The following is a 12,962-nucleotide window of genomic DNA, read 5'->3' on the forward strand; positions in this document are numbered from 1 at the left end:
ATTATGGAAAATTCAAACATAAGCAAAAGAGAAAAGAGTTTGAGGACCCCCTCCACCATGACCTGTCACCCAGCTTCCAACAGTTAACTCATAGACAATCTTGTTTCAACAATAATGCTACTTACTCACCCCTCATCCCAGATTATTTTGAATGGCTCCCAACATCATATTATTTTGTTTTAAATATATCAGCATGTATCTCTAGATAGGGATTAAAAAAAAAAACCCACAATATCATTATCACAACCACAAAATTAACAATAATTCCTTAATATTACCAAATATCTAATGAGTATTCAAACCCCCCAGTTCTACATATATATAATTTTTTAAACAGAAAAATATGGAACGCTTCACAAATTTGCATGTCATCCTTGCGCAGGGGCCGTGCTAATCTCTGTATCGTTCCAATTTTAGTATATGTGCTGCCGAAGCGAGCACTCTTTACAGTTTTTATCTACAGGAGGGTTGGTCCTGAAAGGAACCATAACTAGAATTCCACAACTTTACATTGGAAAGAATTTCTTACATTACAAATCTTTAAAAATATAATTTTAGACTGTTTAATCATCATAAGGTTGCAGAATAATTCATTAGGTTGAACAGTGTGAAATCACCATGTTTGCAGGACTGACATAGGAACAATTTCATATAATTCAACCTGGTAATTATGTTCTCATGTATTTATAATTAATTTTATCATTGAGTATTTATGGGCATATTGAGTTACCTGTATTTCAGGTTATTTACGTTGTATAGAGCCGTAGAAGTGGGAATCCTGGATCCAAATTTATGGACATCCTTAAACTTATTGAGTATAATTGCTAATTTTATTATTTAATTTTAAAACAATAATACATAATGTAATTATTTTTTCCTAAAATGGTTACATGAATTAATGGTGTCTAAAATGGTGTCTGTCCTAAAATTGGGTAATGCAATTATATTTGGGCTTTGCTTTTTTGTTTTGTTTAGTTTATTTTCATTAGCCAAAATATTATCAAGTTATTTACTTTGATTTATGTGCTATGGTTGTTCGTTATTATCTACATTGCATATATTCATGGTACTTGTCAATTCATGTATGTCTTCTTTGGATACTGTATCAGAATATTTTAGGGACCCTGGAATATTCCAGACTTGCATCATCAAATTTCTTCCTTTACTTATATTTGAGGATATTAAAAGCTGCTTAATTTTAGGAAACTTTTATGCTGGCTTCTTTATACAAGATATGAAAAATTTTAACCATGTTTCCCATTTGTATTAGTGTGATGGACTGAGCAATAGGAAAAAGAATATAAGCCAATAAATTTTGCTTGTTTGGAGGAAACACTATATATCGGCAATATAAGGGTTATGTAACACTCGTGCCTGTAGTTCTGTGTCCTTAAATGTTTTAGCATAAGCTGGCAAAAAACTACCTGAGTGAGAAACACAAAAGGTACAGCGGAAGATAGAAGAACTAATGCCTATATGATAAGGCAAATCTTTTGTGTCAATACAAACGGGATTCAGAATCCTTGCTGTGAGCTTATTGTACTGTGGCATAGGGTTTGGAATGCCTTACTGAGTTTGTCTGTTTATCATATTCTGAAAAACAACATGAAAAAAATCGATTGATAAGTCTCATTTAACCCTTGAAAGAAAATAAATCCAGTGCAATGACTAAATCACTGAGTTATGGTTTCTGCTAACACAGTATAACATACTAGCAATTTGTGCTTTAAATGCAAGTCTGCTAATTAATTTGTTTATTTTGCAGGAAAAAAGTCAAATGAAAGCATGAATTATGGCCACTAAACACTACAGGGAGAGGACTAATTGGTCCATGGCTCATTTTTAAAGAGCTAAAAATGTGCTCCCAGAGAATGTACTATTATGTCATAATTTTTTACAAAAGTAAAGTCCACATACATCTAGATTTATGCCAAACTTTAAGAATGACTTAAAACAAGGATGACAAATACCTGTGGCACATGAGAATCATTTCTTGTGTAATATCAATGACAGGCATCATTAATAGATCACTTTGTCCTTTCCTGCTGAACTCAGATATAGGGTGGAATCCTTTGGACAGAGTATTTCAGGGGGTCATTGCCAATCAGATCGGTGATCTCGTGAAAGGAAGACACTTTGCCATGCACATCCCTTTTACTAAACAACTTATCCCAAGAGAATAATCTTACTTGGGCATTTATAGTGAATAAAAATGATTTCGATCACAAGAAACAGGAAACCAATACAAACTATTTTATGTAAAATATTTTTCCACTCACCTAGCTACAGAGTCAAGATGTATTCCAGTTTCAGCTTTTAATAAACAATGAACTTTCAGCTTATTTGAAGATTTAAGTCTTCAAATAAGAATGTCAAGTAACTGTCTCTCTCCTTTTCTTTTCCCTGCGGTGCCTTCATTGTCAGGCGTGCTCTAAGTGTTGATAAAAAACAGCCTCACTTCCCTCATGCCTGCTGAGCAATCCTCAGGTTTTATCCCCATTGCTCAGAGTGAGTCCAAGGTAGGTCTCTCATTGGCTCCTTTTGAATCTGCCTTTCATTGCTCTGATCAGAGGGATAGAAAATATTGGTTGTTCATGCCTGTGTCACCTGGACCAGAGGTAGATAAGAAGCATTGCACTTAGCCTCAACTCAGCCATATAAACACAGGGGGATGTTATTCTCTAAAGCTGGTTGAGCTCTATGAATGCAGATAAATGCCAGGCAAACAAAAAAATAGCACTGTCCACTGCAGCTTCCATTCTTATTTTCCTTTACTATTCTGAAATCGTTCTGATGACAGAGATCACAATTGTATTAGTTAGGGAAAAGCTTAAACGGTTATAATAAAGAGACCGCAAAAGACATTGGCTCAAAGAAGAGATAAAGTCATTTCCTGGTAAGAAGTGGGCTCCAATCCATGGAGTCATCCAGTGACTCAGGCTAAGGGGTGTTTTTTTGTCTTCTTCAACATAAAAATTTTACCACTGCAGGCTAGCTAGAAGGTAAAAGAGCTGTGAAGCTAGATTATTTTTAAGTAGATGACCTGGAAGTTGCCAACTACATTTCTCCTCATGTCGCTTTAGTGAGAACTTAGTCTTGGGTTCAAACTTGGTCACGAGGGAAACTGGGAAATGTAGTCTTTTGGTAGGTGGCCATGTGCCCAGGAAGAAAAAAAACAGAAGGAACAGATTTGGGGGTGAGGCAGGAGAAGGGAGGAGAGCAAACAACATCCTGTCACAAGGTCCTTTTTTTTTTTTTTAAATTTTGTTTATTTTTGGCCGCATTGGGTTTTTGTTGCTGCGCATGGGCTTTCTCTAGTTGCAGCGAGCGGGGGCTACTCTTCGTTGCAGTGCGCGGGCTTCTCATTGCAGTGGCTTCTCTTATCACTGAGCACGGGCTCTAGAGTGTAAGCTCAGTAGTTGTGGCACGTGGGCTCGGTAGTTGTGGCTCGCGGGCTCGGTAGTTGTGGCTCACGGTCTCCAGAGCACAGGCTCAGTAGTTGTGGAGCACGGGGTTAGTTGCCCTGTGGCATGTGGGATCCTTCTGGACAAGGGCTCAAACCCATGTCCCTGCACTGGCAGGCAGATTCTTAACCACTGTGCCACCAGGGAAGTCCCCTGCCACAAGGTCTTACATTAAGGAGAGCCACTGGTTCTCTCCTTTTTCTCTAACATGTTTACTTCATGTTGACAGTGGTAAAACCTATTGTCCAAAATCAACTGGACAAAATAGACAGGGAAAAAGGATAAACTAAGTCCTTTACTTCGACTAAACTATTTGTCTCTGTAAATGTCAGAGACAAATACCCTTATTCTTGTGGTATCACTCACCATTTGACTATTCAGCCTACGTTTATTTGCTGTAGCAGAATTGGAATAAATAAAATTATCTTCCAAGATGGCAGTGGCTTGTCATATTCTAAAATGACACAAGATTAAAAACTAGGAGATCTTTCAATTTTTTCTAGGCCACTAACCGATTGTACAACCTTGAGAAAATTTGTGAACCTTACCCATCTCAGGTATCAATATAAAAAGAAGTTGTAGGAGAATATTTTATCTGAGGTCCCTATCAGATTGAAAAGATTTTATATTATGTTGGAAGTAGAGAGGTTTAGATGAAATTCCCACCCTCCCAAAATACCAGTGTTTTCCCGCAATAAATGTGAATTCATTCTATAACACAGTTCACAGGTCTTTGAGACAAAATTTGATTGACTAGGACTTTAGGGCAATCACCAATAGGAAAGTGAGCTGGCCATAATTGTCAGTTGGGCGTTTCTGGTTGGAGGATAGGAAATCTTTCTGATCTCCACAAGAAATCAACAAATGCCCTGAAGCCTGAGATTTGGCAAAATACAAGCAATGTCTTAGCTATGTAAGTATAATGTTATTAATGACCATAACATTAGCTAGCCCTTTTAGAATCCAGTTAAAGTATCTGGTTCCATGACCTCCTAAGGGTGAATCACACATATTAATGATCCACAGAATGAAATACAAGATTTTATCTTTTTATTTGTTCCAGAATTATTGCCCTTTGATTTTTAACACATGTCGTTTGTTCTCACATTAAAGGACAGGTTAAAGGAGTATCGACTCTGTCATTTTAAGTCCTCAGAGTTAATACGGTCTTCTTTAGCTTGATTAATATCTAAGCCGAAGGTGGCTGCTTTGTACTTCCAAGGTTTCCTTTGAGAGTTTATCCCTCAGTGGAACATCCGGCTTTCCTTTTTTATAGCAGTTGGCCAGAAAACCTCTGTCGATCTGTGACTATTCTGAACTGATAGACTGAAATGCCATTTCCAAAACTACAGCTCTTCTGCTAAACAATTTTTTCTAGGAGTGATGCCATATCCCTAGCTACTGGGCTTTGCCAAAAGGCAGTATTCCTCCAATGGCCCTACTCTGGGAATGATACCAAATGATGGTTCAGGCCGGGGTAAGTAGTAAATTAGCAGTAAAAGCTAAAAAATACCCCAGCTTTTAATACCTTTTCTCTTTTTTCCAGATGACTGGCCTATCTCTCTCACCTTCTGCTTCTATTCATGAAAGAACTCCTTTTCTCCCCTTCATTTGTGATTTAATAGTTGAATTTTTATTTTACGTGGTGTTCCTCCATTGTGAGAGAGCAATTCACACCTTTCAAGGCTAATGCAATCAAATTTTTACGTGACATAAGTATCTAGTCTTTCTGCAGCACCCACGTGCAAAGGCGTGATGCCTGATAGATTAGGATTGTTTGTAGAGTGGGAAATGTGCTGAATAAAGTGTCAGACAGGAGAATGGGAGCCAAGAGAGGGTTTCAAAGCAGCAAGTTTCTTGGGACAGGAAAGCCTAGATTGGTTGCCTGCCCTTAAATATGTATTAAAAATAAGAACTTATCCTTGGAGGTAAGAGCTATGAGGTGTTTCTTGGATGTGGAAGTTTAAGTCATTGCCTCCATTTTGTATTCCTTTAAAAAAAAAACTTCCTTTAGTTGGCTAAAATACTTTCTTGTTCTCAATACTGTTTTCCTTTCTTGGTTAATCATTTGCCTGTCTTCCTCCCTCTCTTCCTTCCTCCTACCGTCTGTCCCTCCCTTTCTTCCCTTTTCCTTACCTATCTTTTTCTTCTTTCTCACTTCTTTCTTAAAATGTAGCTGCCTGGAGTAAAGTTTTTTGTGTATATGTTGACTTAATGGCTGTCCCTGGTAAGCCACGGGTTCACTCTTTGGGTATTTCCTAATTTATATGCAGTGCCAGAGGCTCAGAAGTATGTTATTGTTATTTTCCTTTCAATAAAAACCCATATTTAAGAGCTGACACTTCATCTTCTTGTTTCAGGTATTATACTTTGGTATTCTTTTATATATCTTTGGGCAGTTGATTTAAAAAGACGCAACTGGCCTTGCCTGTTGAATTTTCCACTGTACCCTAGCACCTAGGACAATGACTGATAAACAGTAGGTGCTCAATAAACATTTGTTTTTAAAATAATGATCCAGATGTCAAGCAAACTCATCATAGAGAAAAGAAGAACAATATGTTTCAGTATTCTGTTGGTTTGGCCAGGATGGAGTTCTGAGTCTTTTGCTCAGCAGATGTTTATCCAGAAGGTGGTAAACTCCCGAGATCAACTTAGCTTTGTGTCTCCTTGACCTTGGAAATGTTTTCCTACAGACACAGTATTTTCCCTGTTGGAATTTTATTCAATATTCTATCTTTGTTTCTACTTTAGAAGACATGCCACGTGAATAATGAGGCCTCAGGCAAAGAAATTACTCCAGCAGTTCAATTTAAACTCAGGACAAATCCTGCCCTCACTTGCATTTGCAATTTGCGATGCAGTCAGTAAGAACTATGCCCACACATGAACTGACAGAATTGGGGCTTCAAGGTTAGCAATTATTAAAATTAAAAGTTCATTTATTCCTTTTCAAAATATTTTATTCAGTTGCTTCTGAAGCTGAATCCTGAGTTGCCTTCCCCTTGCTGCTCACTATAGTGGCATCCAGCTCTGAGGGTAGCTCACAGCTCTAAATGTCCTCATTGTTCAATGCACTAGATGAGAACAAAACCAGACTGTAAGGTCAATCTCACTGCCTTACTAGAGTAAAAATTAGAAGTCAATGATTCTCTAACCATCAAAGAGAACTTAAATTCAACAGGATTTTTTAAAAAAAAAACGTAGTACTGTGTGAAAATTTTGGAAAATATGATCACGGTGGAGAAAAAAATGAAAGGGGTATATAAACCACTTATACTGCAAGGACTGTAACTTTCCCAGATTAATTTTGGAATCCTAAAATAAAATTTGCTTTTTTTGGTGGAATTGATAAGGCATCAGAAGTGGCCTTTTGCAATGGAAATAAGCACGCAGGGCTTTCTTCTACTTTATAATAGTGAATTAATACAGAATAAATAGGAAAAAAATGTTAGGGAACAATATGGTAAAATTATAGACCGTAAGTGTTAGAACAATGTTTTTAAAATGGTAACAGAAGAAGGTGCGTAAATTTATGTATACAATAATTTGGCAGTTTATGGAAGTAGCATCATTTGTAAATTAAATAGCACGCCCCATCACGCCTCTAAATGAGGAAGGAAAGCAAAAAGAATTATTTTTAATAGGTCCATGGCATCACACTCCTTCAACACGCAGCACTGAGAGAAAACCAGACTGGCGACCCGTGTCTGGAATATGTACTGACTGGAACTCTCGGGAGGAGGAGGGGTTTCTTTAAAATTTCTTTTTTCCAGACAAAAGGGGCAGCGATCTTTTGACCTCTTTGACCATAGATGTGGAAAATGGCGAGCAAAGTTTTGGCTTCGTCCCTTGCTTTTCACCATGAAATAAAAGTCTTAAGCCTGTAACTCTCCCTGTCCCACGGGAGTGTGCAAAGGGAAGGAAAATAAGCGGCGTGGGTGAGGGGTAGCGGAGCAGAACCAGCGGAGAGAGGAGAGGCGCGAACCAGCCTCTACCGGGTGGGCGTGGAACGGAGCGCAAGCCAGAACAGGTCCGCGTCCTCTCGGCCACTGCCGGCGGTGGGCGGGGCGCGGCGGTATCTCCGCGGGCAGACCCGCGTGCAGATCAGCTGGGAGCGGCCGGCCAGAAACTCCCGTGGATCTGCCGGGAGCTACTGGACCCCCACGTCCCTCTGCCGTTCCAAGCCAGCCTGAGGGAGAGGTTTTCCCGAGGGAAGGTACCGAACGGATCTGGTGCAGGAAGCGACTCAGGTGTGTCCGGGGTGAGGGTCAGTTTGCGTTTGTTTCGTTAGCCCTGGGGGCTCCCCAAATCTTTGAGCGAGACAGCAGGAGGGTAAGTGGTTTGCTTCTGGGGGGAGGGGGTCAACTCCTTATGGGTCGGAGATGGTGTGCAATCAGGGCTCCGTTGTTGCACGAAGTAGGGTGGTCCGAGGTCCCTCAGCCTTAAACCAGTTAGAGACACCCCCTTTCCCAGCCCCGCCCCCTGGAGGCTGAGGCTGGATTCAGACCCCTCCGGTCAGTCGGACGGAGTAAACGGGTCCTCGAATCCTCCGGCTCCCACTTTCTCCGCCTGGTCACGGGTAGGTTGACCCTCTTGTCTTTCCTCCAACCTCCCTTACCAGCATCTCTTCCTACCCTCTGGAGAGGATTCCAGACCCTCCTGGAGATTCCAGCCCTCTCCCGAGAGGGGGCTGCGAGGACCAGCTGGGTTTGGGGTCAGTCCTGGCTTCACTCCTCTCTGCCCCTTACCATCTCTTGGGTCGTAAGGCTCAGTTCTCTTCCGCCAACACCCCCGCCCCACTGTCTTGCTCCCACTCTCAGGGGAGGATTCCAGATCCCGCTGGGGTTCGGTACGCGACGCCAGCTGGAAAAGGGAGATCTGTGGACAGCTGGGTTGGGGGGCGAGAAAACTGGGAGGGTTAGGAGCTCCACCTCCCCAGGCCACCGAGGGGGCGAGGGGTCAGGCTGGGGGCGTGTTGCCATGGCTCCCTGGTAGCGAAGCTGAGGGAGCTAGAGATGCCAGTCATGGAAGGTCCCTTCTTCCTCTTTGTGCCTCTCCTCCTTCCTTTTTTTTTTTCTTTTTTTTTTGAGTGAGAGTGTGCGTGGGGAGGGAGCAGGGAGAAAGTGATTAATTTGGAGAGCAGAGACTGGAGCCAGGAGGCTGGGGAACGCTAGCCAGTCTCTTCATTCCCACTCCTTTTGCCCGCTGCGAGCCTCACTTTCTCATGCAAGGGCAGGACGGAGGAATTCCTGCGACAAGCCAGGGCCCAAGAAGCCTCCGCCGCGCTAGCTCAGGTACCCACGCCCGGAGCCGCGCCCTGGGGCGAGCGCAGGGTGGGTGGTCGGGCTGTCCGCCGAAGGGCGGGCAGGGGAAGGGGTGGGAGGTGAGCGGCTGAAGGCGGGTGTGTAGTGACACAGCAGGGCGGCAAGGCGGGGAGGAAGATCCAGGTCCAGCCCAACTCGAGGGGCGCGGGGTTCCAGCCCCGCCCGCGTGAGCTCCCAAAGAGCGCCCAGAGCTGGCAAGCGGCGCCTGGCACGCGCGCGCGCGATGGCGCGCTCACGGGAACGCCCCAGGTGGGGGGCACATTTGCGCGTGCGCGCGGAGGTGGGCAACTGGTGAGCCACCTGGGCTCGTGCAAGGCAAAGGCTCTCGCCGTGCTCACGTGCGTTCGAATTTCAGGTCCATGGTCTCTGAGATGTGTGCTTTTGGACGAGACATTTATCGACCCCGTACCCCAGTTTCCCCTTTTGAATAATAGGGATAATATCAGTACCTTCCTTTTAGGGTTTTTGAGCGCCTGGAATGAGATAATTCCAGTAGACAGTTTAGCTCAGTGTCTGATGCATAATAAACACTAAAAGTTATGGTTGCTGACGCCGTTACTTTTATTATAAGTTAGTCCTCAATTAGATACGGCGTGTTCTCATTACTCTGCATTTTTATTCAAGGCAAAATACTAATTTCTACTTTTGGAGACCATCAATTGACATTAATATTACTGGCCAGTCCTACTCCTACAAAGCGTTGCTTTGGAGCAGATTGGAAGATATAAACTGACCAACTGGATGGAGAGAGAAGCTTAGAAAGCTACTGGGGGAAACTTTTAGTGACAAGAAAAAAACAGTTGCTTTTACCGCTTTGTGTGTAAAAATGTTTCCTCTTTCACCTGCTAATGTTGCAATTGGCTTTGTCTTAATTTCATTCTCTTTATAATGGACCACCCTGTGGCTTTCAAAATTTAACTTGGTTGTAGAGTCTAGTGTGTAACATGGCTTTCCATTTTATGGCCTGAAGTGCTGCAGTGGACTCACCTCTAGGAACGGCAGGGCACACAGTGTATAATCATTCCTCACAAGCTCCTGAATACTGTCAGTGAATAAATGGAGACAAATAATTATGTCTAGGCAGGTGTGAGTACTGGCTAAGAAAGTTCATTAAAATCTCTTTCCGAGCATGTTTGTACTCTTCACTGCAGAAGTGCAGGACTGTGATGATTAATCTGTGTTTTCCAGATTGTTCTCTGTTGCATCTTATGGGCCCTTCCCTTTAAAGAAAAGGCTACGGACGTTTATTACTACTCTTGGTTATATAGGTGCTCCAACATATCTGGTGATGAGCAAACTATACACCCCATTGACCTAATTACAGGTCTGACAGGATTTGATATTGCACATAATGTATTTATTACCTTAAAGTTAATTCATCTCATTAAATGAAGTAGTATTAAATTCATTTTTAAATTACTTGCTTATTAAAATATTGGCAAGTTTTGATGAAGCTGAAGCAAGTAAAACCAGACAGATGTCACCGTCACAAAGCTCCTTATGATTTTACAAAATAGACCTCACCTAGGAAAATGTTTGCTGGATAGGAGCTTGATTTTTATAGTTAACTTCTGAATTCTTTGAAGATAGCAGGTTGTTTGACCCAAAATTGCTTTTTTGAAATATTTTAGCCTGATTCATTTTTTTTTAATGGAGAATTATAAATAAAAGTAATGATTTAAGACTGATTTAAGATTCTACTAGTTTTTATCTCATAAAAGAAAATTAAGTAATAGAGGGTAGCTAATGGCATTAGATTTGAAGAAATGAGTGTCAGGAAGCTCTGTGAATATCAATTCAGATAGCAGAGTATTGAGTCAAGTTTGACTTTTGCACGACAACCAACACCCCCTTCTTCACAGTGAATATGTCATCTTTAAAGGGTGCCTTGAGGAATTAGTGTGACAGCTTGCCTGAAATTCATGTGATCATTTACACATTCTTTCCCAGGAGCATTGGCATTAAATGTTTCATTTATTGGAAATTATTTTGCACTTTGACTTATGACAGCCAGCAGTGCCATAGAGTCTAATACTTTTTAGAAACAAAATTTAGCTTTTCACTATTTTGTATTTTCCCTAAAAATTTAAGCAGTAATGCACATGGAAAGTTTAAGTTAGGCTGAAGACAAAGGGTAAAAATAAAAACCCATGACAGATCCAGAAGTGTTGAGTCCTGAATCTGGGGAGCTAATTGACATGCTAAGGTATAATCTAGAGGACCAACCTGTCTCTATACCAAGGCTGTTTTCAATGATGTACTGTATTATCTGATTCAATCAGTGTTCCTTGTTATTTTTTCAAAACGAGACCGAGAATACTATATTTTCAATTATGAACATTTTGATTACAGCTTCATTCTAACTAACTAATTCCGTATGAAGGGAATGCAATTATTATGGTGATTTACATACAATATGCTAAATTAACACGGCTAGTGAGTGAAAGCCTAATATTCTTTCTTTTCATTCCTGGAAAAATATTGTGCTAAGCATTCTTTCAAAGAAAAGATTACAGTATTCTCCGGCATTTTATGTCTACCTACAAGTAGAATTGTCATTGAGCTATTTTCTTTGCTATTAAAGTGAAATCTCTCACATTTTGGCAATCCCGTGCCTCTATCCCTTTTTTGGGGGGGAGAGGGTAGAGAATGGAAACAGTTCTCAATTTAATTAGTTATGGTGATTTCTCCTTTCTCTACATCTTTATTGGAGGAAAGATTCTGTATTTTCTGATTTGGGAATCTGGTTAAAACCTTAAACATTACTGATTACTGCAGTTTATTTTATGTGTCGCACTAGTATAGTTAGTTAATTATAGCTTTCTCATTAGCACCATGTAGAGAATAATGAATTAACACATCTCTTTGATCAAAAGAACATCTAAGTTTATCTTCTGAGAATAGAAGTATTATTGTGTTACCGAAAGTCACTGTAATTTTCCCAAGAAACAAATCGGTTGGAATTCTCTAGCACTGGGATAAGAAGCTTGATGAATGAGGGAGTAGAGCAGTGGTTGCTTGGCAACCTAACACTATTCTGCAATTTCTCCTGGTATATTTATCCAGTAAACTAGAAAATTCTGTTTTGTTAACGAATGTTTTTAGTCAGTGCACAAATAGACCATAACTAATTTAGATTTTATGTATTGTGGATGAAAAATGATCCTGCTTACCTTTCCACTGTGTTTAGATAGTAAAAATACAAAGAGAATATTCTGTTTTCAGTTTTTAAAAATTTTCCGTAAAAACTGTTTACTTAATTTTCACATTAGTTTATTACTACCAAAAGATTGCAACTTGTGTACCTCTTTGGAAGTCAAATTATTGGGAGTGTGTGTGTCTGTGTGTGTGTGTATGTGTGTATGTTAAAATTGTGTGTACACAATTTTTCAGTAAGAATCAGAAATAAATTTCGAACTGAGGTGAAGTCTTCAAAAGTCATGACTGACATGATAATTTGGTAAATTTAGGGGGGCATAAACATTCAATCCAAGTGATACTGGGAGATGATCAGAATAATAAATGTGCTGAATGGCAGATATATAAATGCACTCTGTTCTTTGACCAGGGTTTCTTCTCCAGGTGGTCTTATCACACTCTCTCCTCAGATGTTTGCGTGCATCTCATTTCCCCTGTAGTTGTGAAGTAGGAGCTTAGCAAAGCCAGCCATTGCCCATCTTTCAGTCCACCTCTCCCTGACTCCAGGGACTACCATATACCATTTTCCTATTCAGCCTGTGAATGTTAGTGTGCATCGTAATTCCCTTCTCAGATGGTAAAATCTTTTGAGGGCGCATGCTTCATTCTATGCATCTCATAAACCCTACAGATTCTGGCACAGTGGGAAGCAGACTGGTGTGGCTGTAATAGTCAGGCTGCCAGGCTTCCAAATCCAGTTCTGTGAACTCCTCAGTGTGTGGCCCTGGCTGAGTCATTTTAACCTCCCTGAGACTGATTTCATCTATGGAAATGAGGAGTAATATCCACACCCAGCTCACGTGTGTTATTATGAGCGTTATATGGGGCAGTCTATGTAGACAACTTATTAGAACTCATTAAGCATTCAGTAAATTCTGGCTTTTTTATTATAATAGTTACTCCATGCTCAGTGTATGAATGGATAAAAGAGAGATAGACATAAGTGTGTATCTATGTATATGAATAAGTATGA

The 12,962-nt window shown here is 40.6% G+C and overlaps 1 protein-coding gene and 1 non-coding gene across 2 annotated transcripts in view; one reads left to right on the forward strand and one right to left on the reverse strand.

Moving 5' to 3' along the window:
• Positions 1-337: 337 nt before the first annotated feature.
• On the reverse strand, positions 338-441 carry LOC132433038 (U6 spliceosomal RNA). Its single transcript, XR_009521077.1, has one exon. It is a non-coding gene; the product is annotated as a U6 spliceosomal RNA (small nuclear RNA).
• Positions 442-7,600: 7,159 nt separating this feature from the next.
• The window catches only part of CHL1 (cell adhesion molecule L1 like), a 197,494-nt gene continuing 192,132 nt past the window's right edge, over positions 7,601-12,962 (forward strand). The window contains exon 1 of the mRNA XM_060022923.1: positions 7,601-7,717. The gene's annotated coding sequence lies outside the window, so the exon portion shown is untranslated. The remainder of the gene's footprint in view (positions 7,718-12,962) is intronic.

Source organism: Delphinus delphis, chromosome 10 (assembly GCF_949987515.2).
Source record: "Delphinus delphis chromosome 10, mDelDel1.2, whole genome shotgun sequence".
Lineage (NCBI taxonomy): Eukaryota > Metazoa > Chordata > Mammalia > Artiodactyla > Delphinidae > Delphinus > Delphinus delphis.